This window comes from Oncorhynchus mykiss, chromosome 30, assembly GCF_013265735.2.
Source record: "Oncorhynchus mykiss isolate Arlee chromosome 30, USDA_OmykA_1.1, whole genome shotgun sequence".
Lineage (NCBI taxonomy): Eukaryota > Metazoa > Chordata > Actinopteri > Salmoniformes > Salmonidae > Oncorhynchus > Oncorhynchus mykiss.
In genome coordinates this window covers 9197400-9221839 of record NC_050570.1, presented here as the reverse complement: position 1 = coordinate 9221839, position 24440 = coordinate 9197400, and the positions used below count along the sequence as shown (strand labels likewise).

The window sequence follows — 24440 nt, the reverse complement described above, 5'->3', positions numbered from 1 at the left end:
AGACGAATCTGATGGTACAACCCATACGTCTATAGCTAAAACACACAATGTTTAAAAGGGGGTAGAATTCAACACAAATAACCGGCTTTGAAATATGGATGGCTGTCCATCAACATTAGGTCATATTTTACCTGTTGGCAACCAGCATCGCTGACCATTTTTCTCAATTGAGAAACCTAGCAATTCTCCATAATTAACATAATTTGATTGCAACAACTGTTGATGCTAATGTTACTTGAGAAATGTGTGTCTAAAGTGGTAGATCTCGCTATCCATGATGACGATTCAAGATATTCCCATTCAGAGCATGAATCTGGTGGCTAGAAATGACCTTGCTCATTTTTCTTCCACCTTTGATGACTGTTCCTTGTTCTTCAATGAACGTGGATGAAGGGAATATGTTCTGAGTGGATGATAACCATGTACAATAAAAGCTACTGAAATGTCTCCCAAATCCTTATCGTTAGTAAAATAAAACCTCTTGAATCAGTCCTGAGACCCCAGCAATAATCTTTTCCGTTTTCTTGTTTTCGTTGATCTCCATGTCCAGCCCTTATATTTTGCTTCAAAATGAGGAGTTTTAAAATTTTCCTTTCAGGACAACCTTTGACCTTCATACGTAGAAGAACCTTGTACTTTCTAACAACTTTTTGGTAGCTTGTGAGCGTCATAGAGCAAATCATGTTACATGTGCATGTTCGATAGAGTCTCAGCTTTTCATAGATAGCTTTTAGTAGTTTGTAATTCAAACCTTTCTGACTCTACAGATGTTTCTGTAAAAAAAAGACCCGGGCCTGGGCACCTTCGGAATCCGTCTTTGTCTCACAAACACAGCTCTATCTCAGCCCCCGTTAATCACACAGACTAACTCTTGGTACCACTGGATGCAGAAGACAGAGACGAATCTGATGGTACAACCCATACGTCTATAGCTAAAACACACAATGTTTAAAAGGGGGTAGAATTCAACACAAATAACCGGCTTTGAAATATGGATGGCTGTCCATCAACATTAGGTCATATTTTACCTGTTGGCAACCAGCATCGCTGACCATTTTTCTCAATTGAGAAACCTAGCAATTCTCCATAATTAACATAATTTGATTGCAACAACTGTTGATGCTGAGAATGCAACACAAACCGCTGGTGCAAATGCTCTTTTCAAGATGCTCCACCTTGATCACAACAACTTACGCACCAAGACTATACTTTCAGGGATCATTTCTATAGTGCGTTACTTGAGAAATGTGTGTATAAAGTGGTAGATCTCGCTATCCATGATGACGATTCAAGATATTCCCATTCAGAGCATGAATCTGGTGGCTAGAAATGACCTTGCTCATTTTTCTTCCACCTTTGATGACTGTTCCTTGTTCTTCAATGAATGTGGATGAAGGGAATATGTTCTGAGTGGATGATAACCATGTACAATAAAAGCTACTGAAATGTCTCCCAAATCCTTATCGTTAGTAAAATAAAACCTCTTGAATCAGTCCTGAGACCCCAGCAATAATCTTTTCCGTTTTCTGGCTTTCGTTGATCTCCATGTCCAGCCCTTATATTTTGCTTCAAAATGAGGAGTTTTAAAATTTTCCTTTCAGGACAACCTTTGACCTTCATACGTAGAAGAACCTTGTACTTTCTAACAACGTTTTGGTAGCTTGTGAGCGTCATAGAGCAAAACATGTTACATGTGCATGTTCGATAGAGTCTCAGCTTTTCATAGATAGCTTTTAGTAGTTTGTAATTCAAACCTTTCTGACTCTACAGATGTTTCTTTAAAAAAAAGACCCGGGCCTGGGCACCTTCGGAATCCGTCTTTGTCTCACAAACACAGCTCTATCTCAGCCCCCGTTAATCACACAGACTAACTCTTGGTACCACTGGATGCAGAAGACAGAGACGAATCTGATGGTACAACCCATACGTCTATAGCTAAAACACACAATGTTTAAAAGGGGGTAGAATTCAACACAAATAACCGGCTTTGAAATATGGATGGCTGTCCATCAACATTAGGTCATATTTTACCTGTTGGCAACCAGCATCGCTGACCATTTTTCTCAATTGAGAAACCTAGCAATTCTCCATAATTAACATAATTTGATTGCAACAACTGTTGATGCTGAGAATGCAACACAAACCGCTGGTGCAAATGCTCTTTTCAAGATGCTCCACCTTGATCACAACAACTTATGCACCAAGACTATACTTTCAGGGATCATTTCTATAGTGCGTTACTTGAGAAATGTGTGTCTAAAGTGGTAGATCTCGCTATCCATGATGACGATTCAAGATATTCCCGTTCAGAGCATGAATCTGGTGGTTAGAAATGACATTGCTCATTTTTCTTCCACCTTTGATGACTGTTCCTTGTTCTTCAATGAACTTGGATGAAGGGAATATGTTCTGAGTGGATGATAACCATGTACAATAAAAGCTACTGAAATGTCTCCCAAATCCTTATCGTTAGTAAAATAAAACCTCTTGAATCAGTCCTGAGACCCCAGCAATAATCTTTTCAGTTTTCTGGCTTTCGTTGATCTCCATGTCCAGCCCTTATATTTTGCTTCAAAATTAGGAGTTTTAAAATTTTCCTTTCAGGACAACCTTTGACCTTCATACGTAGAAGAACCTTGTACTTTCTAACAACTTTTTGGTAGCTTGTGAGCGTCATAGAGCAAAACATGTTACATGTGCATGTTCGATAGAGTCTCAGCTTTTCATAGATAGCTTTTAGTAATTTGTAATTCAAACCTTTCTGACTCTACAGATGTTTCTTTAAAAAAAAGACCCGGGCCTGGGCACCTTCGGAATCCGTCTTTGTCTCACAAACACAGCTCTATCTCAGCCCCCGTTAATCACACAGACTAACTCTTGGTAACACTGGATGCAGAAGACAGAGACGAATCTGATGGTACAACCCATACGTCTATAGCTAAAACACACAATGTTTAAAAGGGGGTAGAATTCAACACAAATAACCGGCTTTGAAATATGGATGGCTGTCCATCAACATTAGGTCATATTTTACCTGTTGGCAACCAGCATCGCTGACCATTTTTCTCAATTGAGAAACCTAGCAATTCTCCATAATTAACATAATTTGATTGCAACAACTGTTGATGCTAATGTTACTTGAGAAATGTGTGTCTAAAGTGGTAGATCTCGCTATCCATGATGACGATTCAAGATATTCCCATTCAGAGCATGAATCTGGTGGCTAGAAATGACCTTGCTCATTTTTCTTCCACCTTTGATGACTGTTCCTTGTTCTTCAATGAACGTGGATGAAGGGAATATGTTCTGAGTGGATGATAACCATGTACAATAAAAGCTACTGAAATGTCTCCCAAATCCTTATCGTTAGTAAAATAAAACCTCTTGAATCAGTCCTGAGACCCCAGCAATAATCTTTTCCGTTTTCTGGCTTTCGTTGATCTCCATGTCCAGCCCTTATATTTTGCTTCAAAATGAGGAGTTTTAAAATGTTCCTTTCAGGACAACCTTTGACCTTCATACGTAGAAGAACCTTGTACTTTCTAACAACTTTTTGGTAGCTTGTGAGCGTCATAGAGCAAATCATGTTACATGTGCATGTTCGATAGAGTCTCAGCTTTTCATAGATAGCTTTTAGTAGTTTGTAATTCAAACCTTTCTGACTCTACAGATGTTTCTGTAAAAAAAAGACCCGGGCCTGGGCACCTTCGGAATCCGTCTTTGTCTCACAAACACAGCTCTATCTCAGCCCCCGTTAATCACACAGACTAACTCTTGGTACCACTGGATGCAGAAGACAGAGACGAATCTGATGGTACAACCCATACGTCTATAGCTAAAACACACAATGTTTAAAAGGGGGTAGAATTCAACACAAATAACCGGCTTTGAAATATGGATGGCTGTCCATCAACATTAGGTCATATTTTACCTGTTGGCAACCAGCATCGCTGACCATTTTTCTCAATTGAGAAACCTAGCAATTCTCCATAATTAACATAATTTGATTGCAACAACTGTTGATGCTGAGAATGCAACACAAACCGCTGGTGCAAATGCTCTTTTCAAGATGCTCCACCTTGATCACAACAACTTACGCACCAAGACTATACTTTCAGGGATCATTTCTATAGTGCGTTACTTGAGAAATGTGTGTATAAAGTGGTAGATCTCGCTATCCATGATGACGATTCAAGATATTCCCATTCAGAGCATGAATCTGGTGGCTAGAAATGACCTTGCTCATTTTTCTTCCACCTTTGATGACTGTTCCTTGTTCTTCAATGAATGTGGATGAAGGGAATATGTTCTGAGTGGATGATAACCATGTACAATAAAAGCTACTGAAATGTCTCCCAAATCCTTATCGTTAGTAAAATAAAACCTCTTGAATCAGTCCTGAGACCCCAGCAATAATCTTTTCCGTTTTCTGGCTTTCGTTGATCTCCATGTCCAGCCCTTATATTTTGCTTCAAAATGAGGAGTTTTAAAATTTTCCTTTCAGGACAACCTTTGACCTTCATACGTAGAAGAACCTTGTACTTTCTAACAACGTTTTGGTAGCTTGTGAGCGTCATAGAGCAAAACATGTTACATGTGCATGTTCGATAGAGTCTCAGCTTTTCATAGATAGCTTTTAGTAGTTTGTAATTCAAACCTTTCTGACTCTACAGATGTTTCTGTAAAAAAAAGACCCGGGCCTGGGCACCTTCGGAATCCGTCTTTGTCTCACAAACACAGCTCCATCTCAGCCCCCGTTAATCCCACAGACTAACTCTTGGTACCACTGGATGCAGAAGACAGAGACGAATCTGATGGTACAACCCATACGTCTATAGCTAAAACACACAATGTTTAAAAGGGGGTAGAATTCAACACAAATAACCGGCTTTGAAATATGGATGGCTGTCCATCAACATTAGGTCATATTTTACCTGTTGGCAACCAGCATCGCTGACCATTTTTCTCAATTGAGAAACCTAGCAATTCTCCATAATTAACATAATTTGATTGCAACAACTGTTGATGCTAATGTTACTTGAGAAATGTGTGTCTAAAGTGGTAGATCTCGCTATCCATGATGACGATTCAAGATATTCCCATTCAGAGCATGAATCTGGTGGCTAGAAATGACCTTGCTCATTTTTCTTCCACCTTTGATGACTGTTCCTTGTTCTTCAATGAACGTGGATGAAGGGAATATGTTCTGAGTGGATGATAACCATGTACAATAAAAGCTACTGAAATGTCTCCCAAATCCTTATCGTTAGTAAAATAAAACCTCTTGAATCAGTCCTGAGACCCCAGCAATAATCTTTTCCGTTTTCTGGCTTTCGTTGATCTCCATGTCCAGCCCTTATATTTTGCTTCAAAATGAGGAGTTTTAAAATGTTCCTTTCAGGACAACCTTTGACCTTCATACGTAGAAGAACCTTGTACTTTCTAACAACTTTTTGGTAGCTTGTGAGCGTCATAGAGCAAATCATGTTACATGTGCATGTTCGATAGAGTCTCAGCTTTTCATAGATAGCTTTTAGTAGTTTGTAATTCAAACCTTTCTGACTCTACAGATGTTTCTGTAAAAAAAAGACCCGGGCCTGGGCACCTTCGGAATCCGTCTTTGTCTCACAAACACAGCTCTATCTCAGCCCCCGTTAATCACACAGACTAACTCTTGGTACCACTGGATGCAGAAGACAGAGACGAATCTGGTGGTACAACCCATACGTCTATAGCTAAAACACACAATGTTTAAAAGGGGGTAGAATTCAACACAAATAACCGGCTTTGAAATATGGATGGCTGTCCATCAACATTAGGTCATATTTTACCTGTTGGCAACCAGCATCGCTGACCATTTTTCTCAATTGAGAAACCTAGCAATTCTCCATAATTAACATAATTTGATTGCAACAACTGTTGATGCTAATGTTACTTGAGAAATGTGTGTCTAAAGTGGTAGATCTCGCTATCCATGATGACGATTCAAGATATTCCCATTCAGAGCATGAATCTGGTGGCTAGAAATGACCTTGCTCATTTTTCTTCCACCTTTGATGACTGTTCCTTGTTCTTCAATGAACGTGGATGAAGGGAATATGTTCTGAGTGGATGATAACCATGTACAATAAAAGCTACTGAAATGTCTCCCAAATCCTTATCGTTAGTAAAATAAAACCTCTTGAATCAGTCCTGAGACCCCAGCAATAATCTTTTCCGTTTTCTGGCTTTCGTTGATCTCCATGTCCAGCCCTTATATTTTGCTTCAAAATGAGGAGTTTTAAAATGTTCCTTTCAGGACAACCTTTGACCTTCATACGTAGAAGAACCTTGTACTTTCTAACAACTTTTTGGTAGCTTGTGAGCGTCATAGAGCAAATCATGTTACATGTGCATGTTCGATAGAGTCTCAGCTTTTCATAGATAGCTTTTAGTAGTTTGTAATTCAAACCTTTCTGACTCTACAGATGTTTCTGTAAAAAAAAGACCCGGGCCTGGGCACCTTCGGAATCCGTCTTTGTCTCACAAACACAGCTCTATCTCAGCCCCCGTTAATCACACAGACTAACTCTTGGTACCACTGGATGCAGAAGACAGAGACGAATCTGATGGTACAACCCATACGTCTATAGCTAAAACACACAATGTTTAAAAGGGGGTAGAATTCAACACAAATAACCGGCTTTGAAATATGGATGGCTGTCCATCAACATTAGGTCATATTTTACCTGTTGGCAACCAGCATCACTGACCATTTTTCTCAATTGAGAAACCTAGCAATTCTCCATAATTAACATAATTTGATTGCAACAACTGTTGATGCTGAGAATGCAACACAAACCGCTGGTGCAAATGCTCTTTTCAAGATGCTCCACCTTGATCACAACAACTTATGCACCAAGACTATACTTTCAGGGATCATTTCTATAGTGCGTTACTTGAGAAATGTGTGTATAAAGTGGTAGATCTCGCTATCCATGATGACGATTCAAGATATTCCCGTTCAGAGCATGAATCTGGTGGTTAGAAATGACATTGCTCATTTTTCTTCCACCTTTGATGACTGTTCCTTGTTCTTCAATGAACTTGGATGAAGGGAATATGTTCTGAGTGGATGATAACCATGTACAATAAAAGCTACTGAAATGTCTCCCAAATCCTTATCGTTAGTAAAATAAAACCTCTTGAATCAGTCCTGAGACCCCAGCAATAATCTTTTCAGTTTTCTGGCTTTCGTTGATCTCCATGTCCAGCCCTTATATTTTGCTTCAAAATGAGGAGTTTTAAAATGTTCCTTTCAGGACAACCTTTGACCTTCATACGTAGAAGAACCTTGTAATTTCTAACAACTTTTTGGTAGCTTGTGAGCGTCATAGAGCAAAACATGTTACATGTGCATGTTCGATAGAGTCTCAGCTTTTCATAGATAGCTTTTAGTAGTTTGTAATTCAAACCTTTCTGACTCTACAGATGTTTCTTTAAAAAAAAGACCCGGGCCTGGGCACCTTCGGAATCCGTCTTTGTCTCACAAACACAGCTCTATCTCAGCCCCCGTTAATCACACAGACTAACTCTTGGTACCACTGGATGCAGAAGACAGAGACGAATCTGATGGTACAACCCATACGTCTATAGCTAAAACACACAATGTTTAAAAGGGGGTAGAATTCAACACAAATAACCGGCTTTGAAATATGGATGGCTGTCCATCAACATTAGGTCATATTTTACCTGTTGGCAACCAGCATCGCTGACCATTTTTCTCAATTGAGAAACCTAGCAATTCTCCATAATTAACATAATTTGATTGCAACAACTGTTGATGCTGAGAATGCAACACAAACCGCTGGTGCAAATGCTCTTTTCAAGATGCTCCACCTTGATCACAACAACTTATGCACCAAGACTATACTTTCAGGGATCATTTCTATAGTGCGTTACTTGAGAAATGTGTGTCTAAAGTGGTAGATCTCGCTATCCATGATGACGATTCAAGATATTCCCGTTCAGAGCATGAATCTGGTGGTTAGAAATGACATTGCTCATTTTTCTTCCACCTTTGATGACTGTTCCTTGTTCTTCAATGAACTTGGATGAAGGGAATATGTTCTGAGTGGATGATAACCATGTACAATAAAAGCTACTGAAATGTCTCCCAAATCCTTATCGTTAGTAAAATAAAACCTCTTGAATCAGTCCTGAGACCCCAGCAATAATCTTTTCAGTTTTCTGGCTTTCGTTGATCTCCATGTCCAGCCCTTATATTTTGCTTCAAAATGAGGAGTTTTAAAATTTTCCTTTCAGGACAACCTTTGACCTTCATACGTAGAAGAACCTTGTACTTTCTAACAACTTTTTGGTAGCTTGTGAGCGTCATAGAGCAAAACATGTTACATGTGCATGTTCGATAGAGTCTCAGCTTTTCATAGATAGCTTTTAGTAATTTGTAATTCAAACCTTTCTGACTCTACAGATGTTTCTTTAAAAAAAAGACCCGGGCCTGGGCACCTTCGGAATCCGTCTTTGTCTCACAAACACAGCTCTATCTCAGCCCCCGTTAATCACACAGACTAACTCTTGGTAACACTGGATGCAGAAGACAGAGACGAATCTGATGGTACAACCCATACGTCTATAGCTAAAACACACAATGTTTAAAAGGGGGTAGAATTCAACACAAATAACCGGCTTTGAAATATGGATGGCTGTCCATCAACATTAGGTCATATTTTACCTGTTGGCAACCAGCATCGCTGACCATTTTTCTCAATTGAGAAACCTAGCAATTCTCCATAATTAACATAATTTGATTGCAACAACTGTTGATGCTAATGTTACTTGAGAAATGTGTGTCTAAAGTGGTAGATCTCGCTATCCATGATGACGATTCAAGATATTCCCATTCAGAGCATGAATCTGGTGGCTAGAAATGACCTTGCTCATTTTTCTTCCACCTTTGATGACTGTTCCTTGTTCTTCAATGAACGTGGATGAAGGGAATATGTTCTGAGTGGATGATAACCATGTACAATAAAAGCTACTGAAATGTCTCCCAAATCCTTATCGTTAGTAAAATAAAACCTCTTGAATCAGTCCTGAGACCCCAGCAATAATCTTTTCAGTTTTCTGGCTTTCGTTGATCTCCATGTCCAGCCCTTATATTTTGCTTCAAAATGAGGAGTTTTAAAATTTTCCTTTCAGGACAACCTTTGACCTTCATACGTAGAAGAACCTTGTACTTTCTAACAACTTTTTGGTAGCATGTGAGCGTCATAGAGCAAAACATGTTACATGTGCATGTTCGATAGAGTCTCAGCTTTTCATAGATAGCTTTTAGTAATTTGTAATTCAAACCTTTCTGACTCTACAGATATTTCTTTAAAAAAAAGACCCGGGCCTGGGCACCTTCGGAATCCGTCTTTGTCTCACAAACACAGCTCTATCTCAGCCCCCGTTAATCACACAGACTAACTCTTGGTACCACTGGATGCAGAAGACAGAGACGAATCTGATGGTACAACCCATACGTCTATAGCTAAAACACACAATGTTTAAAAGGGGGTAGAATTCAACACAAATAACCGGCTTTGAAATATGGATGGCTGTCCATCAACATTAGGTCATATTTTACCTGTTGGCAACCAGCATCGCTGACCATTTTTCTCAATTGAGAAACCTAGCAATTCTCCATAATTAACATAATTTGATTGCAACAACTGTTGATGCTAATGTTACTTGAGAAATGTGTGTCTAAAGTGGTAGATCTCGCTATCCATGATGACGATTCAAGATATTCCCATTCAGAGCATGAATCTGGTGGCTAGAAATGACCTTGCTCATTTTTCTTCCACCTTTGATGACTGTTCCTTGTTCTTCAATGAACGTGGATGAAGGGAATATGTTCTGAGTGGATGATAACCATGTACAATAAAAGCTACTGAAATGTCTCCCAAATCCTTATCGTTAGTAAAATAAAACCTCTTGAATCAGTCCTGAGACCCCAGCAATAATCTTTTCCGTTTTCTGGCTTTCGTTGATCTCCATGTCCAGCCCTTATATTTTGCTTCAAAATGAGGAGTTTTAAAATGTTCCTTTCAGGACAACCTTTGACCTTCATACGTAGAAGAACCTTGTACTTTCTAACAACTTTTTGGTAGCTTGTGAGCGTCATAGAGCAAATCATGTTACATGTGCATGTTCGATAGAGTCTCAGCTTTTCATAGATAGCTTTTAGTAGTTTGTAATTCAAACCTTTCTGACTCTACAGATGTTTCTGTAAAAAAAAGACCCGGGCCTGGGCACCTTCGGAATCCGTCTTTGTCTCACAAACACAGCTCTATCTCAGCCCCCGTTAATCACACAGACTAACTCTTGGTACCACTGGATGCAGAAGACAGAGACGAATCTGATGGTACAACCCATACGTCTATAGCTAAAACACACAATGTTTAAAAGGGGGTAGAATTCAACACAAATAACCGGCTTTGAAATATGGATGGCTGTCCATCAACATTAGGTCATATTTTACCTGTTGGCAACCAGCATCACTGACCATTTTTCTCAATTGAGAAACCTAGCAATTCTCCATAATTAACATAATTTGATTGCAACAACTGTTGATGCTGAGAATGCAACACAAACCGCTGGTGCAAATGCTCTTTTCAAGATGCTCCACCTTGATCACAACAACTTATGCACCAAGACTATACTTTCAGGGATCATTTCTATAGTGCGTTACTTGAGAAATGTGTGTATAAAGTGGTAGATCTCGCTATCCATGATGACGATTCAAGATATTCCCGTTCAGAGCATGAATCTGGTGGTTAGAAATGACATTGCTCATTTTTCTTCCACCTTTGATGACTGTTCCTTGTTCTTCAATGAACTTGGATGAAGGGAATATGTTCTGAGTGGATGATAACCATGTACAATAAAAGCTACTGAAATGTCTCCCAAATCCTTATCGTTAGTAAAATAAAACCTCTTGAATCAGTCCTGAGACCCCAGCAATAATCTTTTCAGTTTTCTGGCTTTCGTTGATCTCCATGTCCAGCCCTTATATTTTGCTTCAAAATGAGGAGTTTTAAAATGTTCCTTTCAGGACAACCTTTGACCTTCATACGTAGAAGAACCTTGTAATTTCTAACAACTTTTTGGTAGCTTGTGAGCGTCATAGAGCAAAACATGTTACATGTGCATGTTCGATAGAGTCTCAGCTTTTCATAGATAGCTTTTAGTAGTTTGTAATTCAAACCTTTCTGACTCTACAGATGTTTCTTTAAAAAAAAGACCCGGGCCTGGGCACCTTCGGAATCCGTCTTTGTCTCACAAACACAGCTCTATCTCAGCCCCCGTTAATCACACAGACTAACTCTTGGTACCACTGGATGCAGAAGACAGAGACGAATCTGATGGTACAACCCATACGTCTATAGCTAAAACACACAATGTTTAAAAGGGGGTAGAATTCAACACAAATAACCGGCTTTGAAATATGGATGGCTGTCCATCAACATTAGGTCATATTTTACCTGTTGGCAACCAGCATCGCTGACCATTTTTCTCAATTGAGAAACCTAGCAATTCTCCATAATTAACATAATTTGATTGCAACAACTGTTGATGCTGAGAATGCAACACAAACCGCTGGTGCAAATGCTCTTTTCAAGATGCTCCACCTTGATCACAACAACTTATGCACCAAGACTATACTTTCAGGGATCATTTCTATAGTGCGTTACTTGAGAAATGTGTGTCTAAAGTGGTAGATCTCGCTATCCATGATGACGATTCAAGATATTCCCGTTCAGAGCATGAATCTGGTGGTTAGAAATGACATTGCTCATTTTTCTTCCACCTTTGATGACTGTTCCTTGTTCTTCAATGAACTTGGATGAAGGGAATATGTTCTGAGTGGATGATAACCATGTACAATAAAAGCTACTGAAATGTCTCCCAAATCCTTATCGTTAGTAAAATAAAACCTCTTGAATCAGTCCTGAGACCCCAGCAATAATCTTTTCAGTTTTCTGGCTTTCGTTGATCTCCATGTCCAGCCCTTATATTTTGCTTCAAAATGAGGAGTTTTAAAATTTTCCTTTCAGGACAACCTTTGACCTTCATACGTAGAAGAACCTTGTACTTTCTAACAACTTTTTGGTAGCTTGTGAGCGTCATAGAGCAAAACATGTTACATGTGCATGTTCGATAGAGTCTCAGCTTTTCATAGATAGCTTTTAGTAATTTGTAATTCAAACCTTTCTGACTCTACAGATGTTTCTTTAAAAAAAAGACCCGGGCCTGGGCACCTTCGGAATCCGTCTTTGTCTCACAAACACAGCTCTATCTCAGCCCCCGTTAATCACACAGACTAACTCTTGGTAACACTGGATGCAGAAGACAGAGACGAATCTGATGGTACAACCCATACGTCTATAGCTAAAACACACAATGTTTAAAAGGGGGTAGAATTCAACACAAATAACCGGCTTTGAAATATGGATGGCTGTCCATCAACATTAGGTCATATTTTACCTGTTGGCAACCAGCATCGCTGACCATTTTTCTCAATTGAGAAACCTAGCAATTCTCCATAATTAACATAATTTGATTGCAACAACTGTTGATGCTAATGTTACTTGAGAAATGTGTGTCTAAAGTGGTAGATCTCGCTATCCATGATGACGATTCAAGATATTCCCATTCAGAGCATGAATCTGGTGGCTAGAAATGACCTTGCTCATTTTTCTTCCACCTTTGATGACTGTTCCTTGTTCTTCAATGAACGTGGATGAAGGGAATATGTTCTGAGTGGATGATAACCATGTACAATAAAAGCTACTGAAATGTCTCCCAAATCCTTATCGTTAGTAAAATAAAACCTCTTGAATCAGTCCTGAGACCCCAGCAATAATCTTTTCAGTTTTCTGGCTTTCGTTGATCTCCATGTCCAGCCCTTATATTTTGCTTCAAAATGAGGAGTTTTAAAATTTTCCTTTCAGGACAACCTTTGACCTTCATACGTAGAAGAACCTTGTACTTTCTAACAACTTTTTGGTAGCATGTGAGCGTCATAGAGCAAAACATGTTACATGTGCATGTTCGATAGAGTCTCAGCTTTTCATAGATAGCTTTTAGTAATTTGTAATTCAAACCTTTCTGACTCTACAGATATTTCTTTAAAAAAAAGACCCGGGCCTGGGCACCTTCGGAATCCGTCTTTGTCTCACAAACACAGCTCTATCTCAGCCCCCGTTAATCACACAGACTAACTCTTGGTACCACTGGATGCAGAAGACAGAGACGAATCTGATGGTACAACCCATACGTCTATAGCTAAAACACACAATGTTTAAAAGGGGGTAGAATTCAACACAAATAACCGGCTTTGAAATATGGATGGCTGTCCATCAACATTAGGTCATATTTTACCTGTTGGCAACCAGCATCGCTGACCATTTTTCTCAATTGAGAAACCTAGCAATTCTCCATAATTAACATAATTTGATTGCAACAACTGTTGATGCTAATGTTACTTGAGAAATGTGTGTCTAAAGTGGTAGATCTCGCTATCCATGATGACGATTCAAGATATTCCCATTCAGAGCATGAATCTGGTGGCTAGAAATGACCTTGCTCATTTTTCTTCCACCTTTGATGACTGTTCCTTGTTCTTCAATGAACGTGGATGAAGGGAATATGTTCTGAGTGGATGATAACCATGTACAATAAAAGCTACTGAAATGTCTCCCAAATCCTTATCGTTAGTAAAATAAAACCTCTTGAATCAGTCCTGAGACCCCAGCAATAATCTTTTCCGTTTTCTGGCTTTCGTTGATCTCCATGTCCAGCCCTTATATTTTGCTTCAAAATGAGGAGTTTTAAAATGTTCCTTTCAGGACAACCTTTGACCTTCATACGTAGAAGAACCTTGTACTTTCTAACAACTTTTTGGTAGCTTGTGAGCGTCATAGAGCAAATCATGTTACATGTGCATGTTCGATAGAGTCTCAGCTTTTCATAGATAGCTTTTAGTAGTTTGTAATTCAAACCTTTCTGACTCTACAGATGTTTCTGTAAAAAAAAGACCCGGGCCTGGGCACCTTCGGAATCCGTCTTTGTCTCACAAACACAGCTCTATCTCAGCCCCCGTTAATCACACAGACTAACTCTTGGTACCACTGGATGCAGAAGACAGAGACGAATCTGATGGTACAACCCATACGTCTATAGCTAAAACACACAATGTTTAAAAGGGGGTAGAATTCAACACAAATAACCGGCTTTGAAATATGGATGGCTGTCCATCAACATTAGGTCATATTTTACCTGTTGGCAACCAGCATCACTGACCATTTTTCTCAATTGAGAAACCTAGCAATTCTCCATAATTAACATAATTTGATTGCAACAACTGTTGATGCTGAGAATGCAACACAAACCGCTGGTGCAAATGCTCTTTTCAAGATGCTCCACCTTGATCACAACAACTTATGCACCAAGACTATACTTTCAGGGATCATTTCTATAGTGCGTTACTTGAGAAATGTGTGTATAAAGTGGTAGATCTCGCTATCCATGATGACGATTCAAGATATTCCCGTTCAGAGCATGAATCTGGTGGTTAGAAATGACATTGCTCATTTTTCTTCCACCTTTGATGACTGTTCCTTGTTCTTCAATGAACTTGGATGAAGGGAATATGTTCTGAGTGGATGATAACCATGTACAATAAAAGCTACTGAAATGTCTCCCAAATCCTTATCGTTAGTAAAATAAAACCTCTTGAATCAGTCCTGAGACCCCAGCAATAATCTTTTCAGTTTTCTGGCTTTCGTTGATCTCCATGTCCAGCCCTTATATTTTGCTTCAAAATGAGGAGTTTTAAAATGTTCCTTTCAGGACAACCTTTGACCTTCATACGTAGAAGAACCTTGTAATTTCTAACAACTTTTTGGTAGCTTGTGAGCGTCATAGAGCAAAACATGTTACATGTGCATGTTCGATAGAGTCTCAGCTTTTCATAGATAGCTTTTAGTAGTTTGTAATTCAAACCTTTCTGACTCTACAGATGTTTCTTTAAAAAAAAGACCCGGGCCTGGGCACCTTCGGAATCCGTCTTTGTCTCACAAACACAGCTCTATCTCAGCCCCCGTTAATCACACAGACTAACTCTTGGTACCACTGGATGCAGAAGACAGAGACGAATCTGATGGTACAACCCATACGTCTATAGCTAAAACACACAATGTTTAAAAGGGGGTAGAATTCAACACAAATAACCGGCTTTGAAATATGGATGGCTGTCCATCAACATTAGGTCATATTTTACCTGTTGGCAACCAGCATCGCTGACCATTTTTCTCAATTGAGAAACCTAGCAATTCTCCATAATTAACATAATTTGATTGCAACAACTGTTGATGCTGAGAATGCAACACAAACCGCTGGTGCAAATGCTCTTTTCAAGATGCTCCACCTTGATCACAACAACTTATGCACCAAGACTATACTTTCAGGGATCATTTCTATAGTGCGTTACTTGAGAAATGTGTGTCTAAAGTGGTAGATCTCGCTATCCATGATGACGATTCAAGATATTCCCGTTCAGAGCATGAATCTGGTGGTTAGAAATGACATTGCTCATTTTTCTTCCACCTTTGATGACTGTTCCTTGTTCTTCAATGAACTTGGATGAAGGGAATATGTTCTGAGTGGATGATAACCATGTACAATAAAAGCTACTGAAATGTCTCCCAAATCCTTATCGTTAGTAAAATAAAACCTCTTGAATCAGTCCTGAGACCCCAGCAATAATCTTTTCAGTTTTCTGGCTTTCGTTGATCTCCATGTCCAGCCCTTATATTTTGCTTCAAAATGAGGAGTTTTAAAATTTTCCTTTCAGGACAACCTTTGACCTTCATACGTAGAAGAACCTTGTACTTTCTAACAACTTTTTGGTAGCTTGTGAGCGTCATAGAGCAAAACATGTTACATGTGCATGTTCGATAGAGTCTCAGCTTTTCATAGATAGCTTTTAGTAATTTGTAATTCAAACCTTTCTGACTCTACAGATGTTTCTTTAAAAAAAAGACCCGGGCCTGGGCACCTTCGGAATCCGTCTTTGTCTCACAAACACAGCTCTATCTCAGCCCCCGTTAATCACACAGACTAACTCTTGGTAACACTGGATGCAGAAGACAGAGACGAATCTGATGGTACAACCCATACGTCTATAGCTAAAACACACAATGTTTAAAAGGGGGTAGAATTCAACACAAATAACCGGCTTTGAAATATGGATGGCTGTCCATCAACATTAGGTCATATTTTACCTGTTGGCAACCAGCATCGCTGACCATTTTTCTCAATTGAGAAACCTAGCAATTCTCCATAATTAACATAATTTGATTGCAACAACTGTTGATGCTAATGTTACTTGAGAAATGTGTGTCTAAAGTGGTAGATCTCGCTATCCATGATGACGATTCAAGATATTCCCATTCAGAGCATGAATCTGGTGGCTAGAAATGACCTTGCTCATTTTTCTTCCACCTTTGATGACTGTTCCTTGTTCTTCAATGAACGTGGATGAAGGGAATATGTTCTGAGTGGATGATAACCATGTACAATAAAAGCTACTGAAATGTCTCCCAAATCCTTATCGTTAGTAAAATAAAACCTCTTGAATCAGTCCTGAGACCCCAGCAATAATCTTTTCAGTTTTCTGGCTTTCGTTGATCTCCATGTCCAGCCCTTATATTTTGCTTCAAAATGAGGAGTTTTAAAATTTTCCTTTCAGGACAACCTTTGACCTTCATACGTAGAAGAACCTTGTACTTTCTAACAACTTTTTGGTAGCATGTGAGCGTCATAGAGCAAAACATGTTACATGTGCATGTTCGATAGAGTCTCAGCTTTTCATAGATAGCTTTTAGTAATTTGTAATTCAAACCTTTCTGACTCTACAGATATTTCTTTAAAAAAAAGACCCGGGCCTGGGCACCTTCGGAATCCGTCTTTGTCTCACAAACACAGCTCTATCTCAGCCCCCGTTAATCACACAGACTAACTCTTGGTAACACTGGATGCAGAAGACAGAGACGAATCTGATGGTACAACCCATACGTCTATAGCTAAAACACACAATGTTTAAAAGGGGGTAGAATTCAACACAAATAACCGGCTTTGAAATATGGATGGCTGTCCATCAACATTAGGTCATATTTTACCTGTTGGCAACCAGCATCGCTGACCATTTTTCTCAATTGAGAAACCTAGCAATTCTCCATAATTAACATAATTTGATTGCAACAACTGTTGATGCTAATGTTACTTGAGAAATGTGTGTCTAAAGTGGTAGATCTCGCTATCCATGATGACGATTCAAGATATTCCCATTCAGAGCATGAATCTGGTGGCTAGAAATGACCTTGCTCATTTTTCTTCCACCTTTGATGACTGTTCCTTGTTCTTCAATGAACGTGGATGAAGGGAATATGTTCTGAGTGGATGATAACCATGTACAATAAAAGGTACTGAAATGTCTCCCAAATCCTTATCGTTAGTAAAATAAAACCTCTTGAATCAGTCCTGAGACCCCAGCAATAATCTTTTCAGTTTTCTGGCTTTCGTTGATCTCCATGTCCAGCCCTTATATTTTGCTTCAAAATGAGGAGTTTTAAAATTTTCCTTTCAGGACAACCTTTGACCTTCATACGTAGAAGAACCTTGTACTTTCTAACAACTTTTTGGTAGCATGTGAGCGTCATAGAGCAAAACATGTTACATGTGCATGTTCGATAGAGTCTCAGCTTTTCATAGATAGCTTTTAGTAATTTGTAATTCAAACCTTTCTGACTCTACAGATGTTTCTTTAAAAAAAAGACCCGGGCCTGGGCACCTTCGGAATCCGTCTTTGTCTCACAAACACAGCTCTATCTCAGCCCCCGTTAATCACACAGACTAACTCTTGGTACCACTGGATCTAGAAGACAGAGACGAATCTGATGGTACAACCCATACGTCTATAGCTAAAACACACAATGTTTAAAAGGGGGTAGAATTCAACACAAATAACCGGCTTTGAAATATGGATGGCTGTCCATCAACATTAGGTCATATTTTACCTGTTGGCAACCAGCATCGCTGACCATTTTTCTCAATTGAGAAACCTAGCAATTCTCCATAATTAACATAATTTGATTGCAACAACTGTTGATGCTGAGAATGCAACACAAACCGCTGGTGCAAATGCTCTTTTCAAGATGCTCCACCTTGATCACAACAACTTACGCACCAAGACTATACTTTCAGGGATCATTTCTATAGTGCGTTACTTGAGAAATGTGTGTATAAAGTGGTAGATCTCGCTATCCATGATGACGATTCAAGATATTCCCATTCAGAGCATGAATCTGGTGGCTAGAAATGACCTTGCTCATTTTTCTTCCACCTTTGATGACTGTTCCTTGTTCTTCAATGAATGTGGATGAAGGGAATATGTTCTGAGTGGATGATAACCATGTACAATAAAAGCTACTGAAATGTCTCCCAAATCCTTATCGTTAGTAAAATAAAACCTCTTGAATCAGTCCTGAGACCCCAGCAATAATCTTTTCCGTTTTCTGGCTTTCGTTGATCTCCATGTCCAGCCCTTATATTTTGCTTCAAAATGAGGAGTTTTAAAATTTTCCTTTCAGGACAACCTTTGACCTTCATACGTAGAAGAACCTTGTACTTTCTAACAACGTTTTGGTAGCTTGTGAGCGTCATAGAGCAAAACATGTTACATGTGCATGTTCGATAGAGTCTCAGCTTTTCATAGATAGCTTTTAGTAGTTTGTAATTCAAACCTTTCTGACTCTACAGATGTTTCTTTAAAAAAAGACCCGGGCCTGGGCACCTTCGGAATCCGTCTTTGTCTCACAAACACAGCTCTATCTCAGCCCCCGTTAATCACACAGACTAACTCTTGGTACCACTGGATGCAGAAGACAGAGACGAATCTGATGGTACAACCCATACGTCTATAGCTAAAACACACAATGTTTAAAAGGGGGTAGAATTCAACACAAATAACCGGCTTTGAAATATGGATGGCTGTCCATCAACATTAGGTCATATTTTACCTGTTGGCAACCAGCATCGCTGACCATTTTTCTCAATTGAGAAACCTAGCAATTCTCCATAATTAACATAATTTGATTGCAACAACTGTTGATGCTAATGTTACTTGAGAAATGTGTGTCTAAAGTGGTAGATCTCGCTATCCATGATGACGATTCAAGATATTCCCATTCAGAGCATGAATCTGGTGGCTAGAAATGACCTTGCTCATTTTTCTTCCACCTTTGATGACTGTTCCTTGTTCTTCAATGAACGTGGATGAAGGGAATATGTTCTGAGTGGATGATAACCATGTACAATAAAAGCTACTGAAATGTCTCCCAAATCCTTATCGTTAGTAAAATAAAACCTCTTGAATCAGTCCTGAGACCCCAGCAATAATCTTTTCCGTTTTCTGGCTTTCGTTGATCTCCATGTCCAGCCCTTATATTTTGCTTCAAAATGAGGAGTTTTAAAATGTTCCTTTCATGACAACCTTTGACCTTCATACGTAGAAGAACCTTGTACTTTCTAACAACTTTTGGTAGCTTGTGAGCGTCATAGAGCAAATCATGTTACATGTGCATGTTCGATAGAGTCTCAGATTTTCATAGATAGCTTTTAGTAGTTTGTAATTCAAACCTTTCTGACTCTACAGATGTTTCTGTAAAAAAAAGACCCGGGCCTGGGCACCTTCGGAATCCGTCTTTGTCTCACAAAACACAGCTCTATCTCAGCCCCCGTTAATCACACAGACTAACTCTTGGTACCACTGGATGCAGAAGACAGAGACGAATCTGATGGCACAACCCATACGTCTATAGCTAAAACACACAATGTTTAAAAGGGGGTAGAATTCAACACAAATAACCGGCTTTGAAATATGGATGGCTGTCCATCAACATTAGGTCATATTTTACCTGTTGGCAACCAGCATCGCTGACCATTTTTCTCAATTGAGAAACCTAGCAATTCTCCATAATTAACATAATTTGATTGCAACAACTGTTGATGCTAATGTTACTTGAGAAATGTGTGTCTAAAGTGGTAGATCTCGCTATCCATGATGACGATTCAAGATATTCCCATTCAGAGCATGAATCTGGTGGCTAGAAATGACCTTGCTCATTTTTCTTCCACCTTTGATGACTGTTCCTTGTTCTTCAATGAACGTGGATGAAGGGAATATGTTCTGAGTGGATGATAACCATGTACAATAAAAGCTACTGAAATGTCTCCCAAATCCTTATCGTTAGTAAAATAAAACCTCTTGAATCAGTCCTGAGACCCCAGCAATAATCTTTTCCGTTTTCTGGCTTTCGTTGATCTCCATGTCCAGCCCTTATATTTTGCTTCAAAATGAGGAGTTTTAAAATGTTCCTTTCATGACAACCTTTGACCTTCATACGTAGAAGAACCTTGTACTTTCTAACAACTTTTTGGTAGCTTGTGAGCGTCATAGAGCAAATCATGTTACATGTGCATGTTCGATAGAGTCTCAGATTTTCATAGATAGCTTTTAGTAGTTTGTAATTCAAACCTTTCTGACTCTACAGATGTTTCTGTAAAAAAAAGACCCGGGCCTGGGCACCTTCGGAATCCGTCTTTGTCTCACAAACACAGCTCTATCTCAGCCCCCGTTAATCACACAGACTAACTCTTGGTACCACTGGATGCAGAAGACAGAGACGAATCTGATGGCACAACCCATACGTCTATAGCTAAAACACACAATGTTTAAAAGGGGGTAGAATTCAACACAAATAACCGGCTTTGAAATATGGATGGCTGTCCATCAACATTAGGTCATATTTTACCTGTTGGCAACCAGCATCGCTGACCATTTTTCTCAATTGAGAAACCTAGCAATTCTCCATAATTAACATAATTTGATTGCAACAACTGTTGATGCTAATGTTACTTGAGAAATGTGTGTCTAAAGTGGTAGATCTCGCTATCCATGATGACGATTCAAGATATTCCCATTCAGAGCATGAATCTGGTGGCTAGAAATGACCTTGCTCATTTTTCTTCCACCTTTGATGACTGTTCCTTGTTCTTCAATGAACGTGGAATGAAGGGAATATGTTCTGAGTGGATGATAACCATGTACAATAAAAGCTACTGAAATGTCTCCCAAATCCTTATCGTTAGTAAAATAAAACCTCTTGAATCAGTCCTGAGACCCCAGCAATAATCTTTTCCGTTTTCTGGCTTTCGTTGATCTCCATGTCCAGCCCTTATATTTTGCTTCAAAATGAGGAGTTTTAAAATGTTCCTTTCAGGACAACCTTTGACCTTCATACGTAGAAGAACCTTGTACTTTCTAACAACTTTTTGGTAGCTTGTGAGCGTCATAGAGCAAATCATGTTACATGTGCATGTTCGATAGAGTCTCAGCTTTTCATAGATAGCTTTTAGTAGTTTGTAATTCAAACCTTTCTGTCTCTACAGATGTTTCTTTAAAAAAAAGACCCGGGCCTGGGCACCTTCGGAATCCGTCTTTGTCTCACAAACACAGCTCTATCTCAGCCCCCGTTAATCACACAGACTAACTCTTGGTACCACTGGATGCAGAAGACAGAGACGAATCTGATGGTACAACCCATACGTCTATAGCTAAAACACACAATGTTTAAAAGGGGGTAGAATTCAACACAAATAACCGGCTTTGAAATATGGATGGCTGTCCATCAACATTAGGTCATATTTTACCTGTTGGCAACCAGCATCGCTGACCATTTTTCTCAATTGAGAAACCTAGCAATTCTCCATAATTAACATAATTTGATTGCAACAACTGTTGATGCTAATGTTACTTGAGAAATGTGTGTCTAAAGTGGTAGATCTCGCTATCCATGATGACGATTCAAGATATTCCCATTCAGAGCATGAATCTGGTGGCTAGAAATGACCTTGCTCATTTTTCTTCCACCTTTGATGACTGTTCCTTGTTCTTCAATGAACGTGGATGAAGGGAATATGTTCTGAGTGGATGATAACCATGTACAATAAAAGCTACTGAAATGTCTCCCAAATCCTTATCGTTAGTAAAATAAAACCTCTTGAATCAGTCCTGAGACCCCAGCAATAATCTTTTCCGTTTTCTGGCTTTCGTTGATCTCCATGTCCAGCCCTTATATTTTGCTTCAAAATGAGGAGTTTTAAAATGTTCCTTTCATGACAACCTTTGACCTTCATACGTAGAAGAACCTTGTACTTCTAACAACTTTTTGGTAGCTTGTGAGCGTCATAGAGCAAATCATGTTACATGTGCATGTTCGATAGAGTCTCAGCTTTTCATAGATAGCTTTTAGTAGTTTGTAATTCAAACCTTTCTGACTCTACAGATGTTTCTTTAAAAAAAAGACCCGGGCCTGGGCACCTTCGGAATCCGTCTTTGTCTCACAAACACAGCTCTATCTCAGCCCCCGTTAATCACACAGACTAACTCTTGGTACCACTGGATGCAGAAGACAGAGACGAATCTGATGGCACAACCCATACGTCTATAGCTAAAACACACAATGTTTAAAAGGGGGTAGAATTCAACACAATAACCGGCTTTGAAATATGGATGGCTGTCCATCAACTTAGGTCATATTTTACCTGTTGGCAACCAGCATCGCTGACCATTTTTCTCAATTGAGAAACCTAGCAATTCTCCATAATTAACATAATTTGATTGCAACAACTGTTGATGCTAATGTTACTTGAGAAATGTGTGTCTAAAGTGTAGATCTCGCTATCCATGATGACGATTCAAGATATTCCCATTCAGAGCATGAATCTGGTGGCCTAGAAATGACCTTGCTCATTTTTCTTCCACCTTTGATGACTGTTCCTTGTTCTTCAATGAACGTGGATGAAGGGAATATGTTCTGAGTGGATGATAACCATGTACAATAAAAGCTACTGAAATGTCTCCCAAATCCTTATCGTTAGTAAAATAAAACCTCTTGAATCAGTCCTGAGACCCCAGCAATAATCTTTTCCGTTTTCTGGCTTTCGTTGATCTCCATGTCCAGCCCTTATATTTGCTTCAAATGAGGAGTTTTAAAATGTTCCTTTCATGACAACCTTTGACCTTCATACGTAGAAGAACCTTGTACTTTCTAACAACTTTTTGGTAGCTTGTGAGCGTCATAGAGCAATCATGTTACAGTGCATGTTCGATAGAGTCCTCAGCTTTTCATAGATAGCTTTTAGTAGTTTGTAATTCAAAACCTTTCTGACTCTACAGATGTTTCTTTAAAAAAAAGACCCGGGCCTGGGCACCTTCGGAATCCGTCTTTGTCTCACAAACACAGCTCTATCTCAGCCCCCCGTTAATCACACAGACTAACTCTTGGTACCACTGATGCAGAAGACAGAGACGAATCTGATGGTACAACCCATACGTCTATAGCTAAAACACACAATGTTTAAAAGGGGGTAGAATTCAACACAAATAACCGGCTTTGAAATATGGATGGCTGTCCCATCAACATTAGGTCATATTTTACCTGTTGGCAACCAGCATCGCTGACCATTTTTCTCAATTGAGAAACCTAGCAATTCTCCATAATTAACATAATTTGATTGCAACAACTGTTGATGCTAATGTTACTTGAGAAATGTGTGTCTAAAGTGGTAGATCTCGCTATCCATGATGACGATTCAAGATATTCCCATTCAGAGCATGAATCTGGTGGCTAGAAATGACCTGTGCATTTTTCTTCCACCTTTGATGACTGTTCCTTGTTCTGTCAATGAACGTGGATGAAGGGAATATGTTCTGAGTGGATGATAACCATGTACAATAAAAGCTACTGAAATGTCTCCCAAATCCTTATCGTTAGTAAAATAAAACCTCTTGAATCAGTCCTGAGACCCCAGCAATAATCTTTTCCGTTTCTGGCTTTCGTTGATCTCCATGTCCCAGCCCTTAATATTTGCTTCAAAATGAGGAGTTTTAAAAATGTTCCTTTCATGACAACCTTTGACCTTCATACGTAGAAGAACCTTGTACTTTCTAACAACTTTTTGGTAGCTTGTGAGCGTCATAGAGCAAATCATGTTACATGTGCATGTTCGATAGAGTCTCAGCTTTTCATAGATAGCTTTTAGTAGTTTGTAATTCAAACCTTTCTGACTCTACAGATGTTTCTGTAAAAAAAGACCCGGGCCTGGCACCTTCGGAATCCGTCTTTGTCTCACAAACACAGACTCTATCTCAGCCCCCGTTAATCACACAGACTACTCTTGGTACCACTGGATGCAGAAGACAGAGACGAATCTGATGGTACAACCCATACGTCTTATAGCTAAAACACCACATGTTTAAAGGGGGG

At 39.2% G+C, this 24440-nt stretch overlaps 25 non-coding genes and 1 pseudogene across 25 annotated transcripts; all 26 read left to right on the top strand.

Annotated features, from left to right (window-relative positions):
• Positions 1 to 193: 193 nt before the first annotated feature.
• On the top strand, positions 194 to 412 carry LOC118945891. Its single transcript, XR_005041047.1, has one exon. It is a non-coding gene; the product is annotated as a small nucleolar RNA U3 (small nucleolar RNA).
• A 787-nt stretch (positions 413 to 1199) lies between these two features.
• Positions 1200 to 1415, top strand: LOC118945836. The gene has a single exon (XR_005040994.1). It is a non-coding gene; the product is annotated as a small nucleolar RNA U3 (small nucleolar RNA).
• Positions 1416 to 2202: 787 nt separating this feature from the next.
• LOC118945962 lies at positions 2203 to 2418 on the top strand. Its single transcript, XR_005041115.1, has one exon. It is a non-coding gene; the product is annotated as a small nucleolar RNA U3 (small nucleolar RNA).
• A 678-nt stretch (positions 2419 to 3096) lies between these two features.
• LOC118945890 lies at positions 3097 to 3315 on the top strand. The gene has a single exon (XR_005041046.1). It is a non-coding gene; the product is annotated as a small nucleolar RNA U3 (small nucleolar RNA).
• Positions 3316 to 4102: 787 nt separating this feature from the next.
• On the top strand, positions 4103 to 4318 carry LOC118945835. Its single transcript, XR_005040993.1, has one exon. It is a non-coding gene; the product is annotated as a small nucleolar RNA U3 (small nucleolar RNA).
• Positions 4319 to 4996: 678 nt separating this feature from the next.
• On the top strand, positions 4997 to 5215 carry LOC118945889. The gene has a single exon (XR_005041045.1). It is a non-coding gene; the product is annotated as a small nucleolar RNA U3 (small nucleolar RNA).
• A 678-nt stretch (positions 5216 to 5893) lies between these two features.
• On the top strand, positions 5894 to 6112 carry LOC118945888. Its single transcript, XR_005041044.1, has one exon. It is a non-coding gene; the product is annotated as a small nucleolar RNA U3 (small nucleolar RNA).
• Positions 6113 to 6899: 787 nt separating this feature from the next.
• Positions 6900 to 7115, top strand: LOC118945833. Its single transcript, XR_005040991.1, has one exon. It is a non-coding gene; the product is annotated as a small nucleolar RNA U3 (small nucleolar RNA).
• A 787-nt stretch (positions 7116 to 7902) lies between these two features.
• Positions 7903 to 8118, top strand: LOC118945961. Its single transcript, XR_005041114.1, has one exon. It is a non-coding gene; the product is annotated as a small nucleolar RNA U3 (small nucleolar RNA).
• A 678-nt stretch (positions 8119 to 8796) lies between these two features.
• LOC118945887 lies at positions 8797 to 9015 on the top strand. The gene has a single exon (XR_005041043.1). It is a non-coding gene; the product is annotated as a small nucleolar RNA U3 (small nucleolar RNA).
• A 678-nt stretch (positions 9016 to 9693) lies between these two features.
• On the top strand, positions 9694 to 9912 carry LOC118945886. Its single transcript, XR_005041042.1, has one exon. It is a non-coding gene; the product is annotated as a small nucleolar RNA U3 (small nucleolar RNA).
• A 787-nt stretch (positions 9913 to 10699) lies between these two features.
• On the top strand, positions 10700 to 10915 carry LOC118945832. Its single transcript, XR_005040990.1, has one exon. It is a non-coding gene; the product is annotated as a small nucleolar RNA U3 (small nucleolar RNA).
• A 787-nt stretch (positions 10916 to 11702) lies between these two features.
• Positions 11703 to 11918, top strand: LOC118945960. The gene has a single exon (XR_005041113.1). It is a non-coding gene; the product is annotated as a small nucleolar RNA U3 (small nucleolar RNA).
• Positions 11919 to 12596: 678 nt separating this feature from the next.
• Positions 12597 to 12815, top strand: LOC118945885. The gene has a single exon (XR_005041041.1). It is a non-coding gene; the product is annotated as a small nucleolar RNA U3 (small nucleolar RNA).
• Positions 12816 to 13493: 678 nt separating this feature from the next.
• Positions 13494 to 13712, top strand: LOC118945884. Its single transcript, XR_005041040.1, has one exon. It is a non-coding gene; the product is annotated as a small nucleolar RNA U3 (small nucleolar RNA).
• A 787-nt stretch (positions 13713 to 14499) lies between these two features.
• LOC118945970 lies at positions 14500 to 14715 on the top strand. The gene has a single exon (XR_005041123.1). It is a non-coding gene; the product is annotated as a small nucleolar RNA U3 (small nucleolar RNA).
• A 787-nt stretch (positions 14716 to 15502) lies between these two features.
• LOC118945959 lies at positions 15503 to 15718 on the top strand. The gene has a single exon (XR_005041112.1). It is a non-coding gene; the product is annotated as a small nucleolar RNA U3 (small nucleolar RNA).
• Positions 15719 to 16396: 678 nt separating this feature from the next.
• On the top strand, positions 16397 to 16615 carry LOC118945883. Its single transcript, XR_005041039.1, has one exon. It is a non-coding gene; the product is annotated as a small nucleolar RNA U3 (small nucleolar RNA).
• Positions 16616 to 17293: 678 nt separating this feature from the next.
• On the top strand, positions 17294 to 17512 carry LOC118945882. Its single transcript, XR_005041038.1, has one exon. It is a non-coding gene; the product is annotated as a small nucleolar RNA U3 (small nucleolar RNA).
• A 787-nt stretch (positions 17513 to 18299) lies between these two features.
• LOC118945834 lies at positions 18300 to 18515 on the top strand. The gene has a single exon (XR_005040992.1). It is a non-coding gene; the product is annotated as a small nucleolar RNA U3 (small nucleolar RNA).
• A 677-nt stretch (positions 18516 to 19192) lies between these two features.
• On the top strand, positions 19193 to 19411 carry LOC118945880. Its single transcript, XR_005041037.1, has one exon. It is a non-coding gene; the product is annotated as a small nucleolar RNA U3 (small nucleolar RNA).
• Positions 19412 to 20089: 678 nt separating this feature from the next.
• LOC118945879 lies at positions 20090 to 20308 on the top strand. Its single transcript, XR_005041036.1, has one exon. It is a non-coding gene; the product is annotated as a small nucleolar RNA U3 (small nucleolar RNA).
• Positions 20309 to 20986: 678 nt separating this feature from the next.
• LOC118945877 lies at positions 20987 to 21206 on the top strand. Its single transcript, XR_005041034.1, has one exon. It is a non-coding gene; the product is annotated as a small nucleolar RNA U3 (small nucleolar RNA).
• Positions 21207 to 21884: 678 nt separating this feature from the next.
• Positions 21885 to 22103, top strand: LOC118945878. Its single transcript, XR_005041035.1, has one exon. It is a non-coding gene; the product is annotated as a small nucleolar RNA U3 (small nucleolar RNA).
• A 710-nt stretch (positions 22104 to 22813) lies between these two features.
• LOC118945893 lies at positions 22814 to 22997 on the top strand (annotated as a pseudogene).
• A 677-nt stretch (positions 22998 to 23674) lies between these two features.
• On the top strand, positions 23675 to 23893 carry LOC118945894. The gene has a single exon (XR_005041049.1). It is a non-coding gene; the product is annotated as a small nucleolar RNA U3 (small nucleolar RNA).
• The last annotated feature ends 547 nt before the right edge of the window (positions 23894 to 24440 follow it).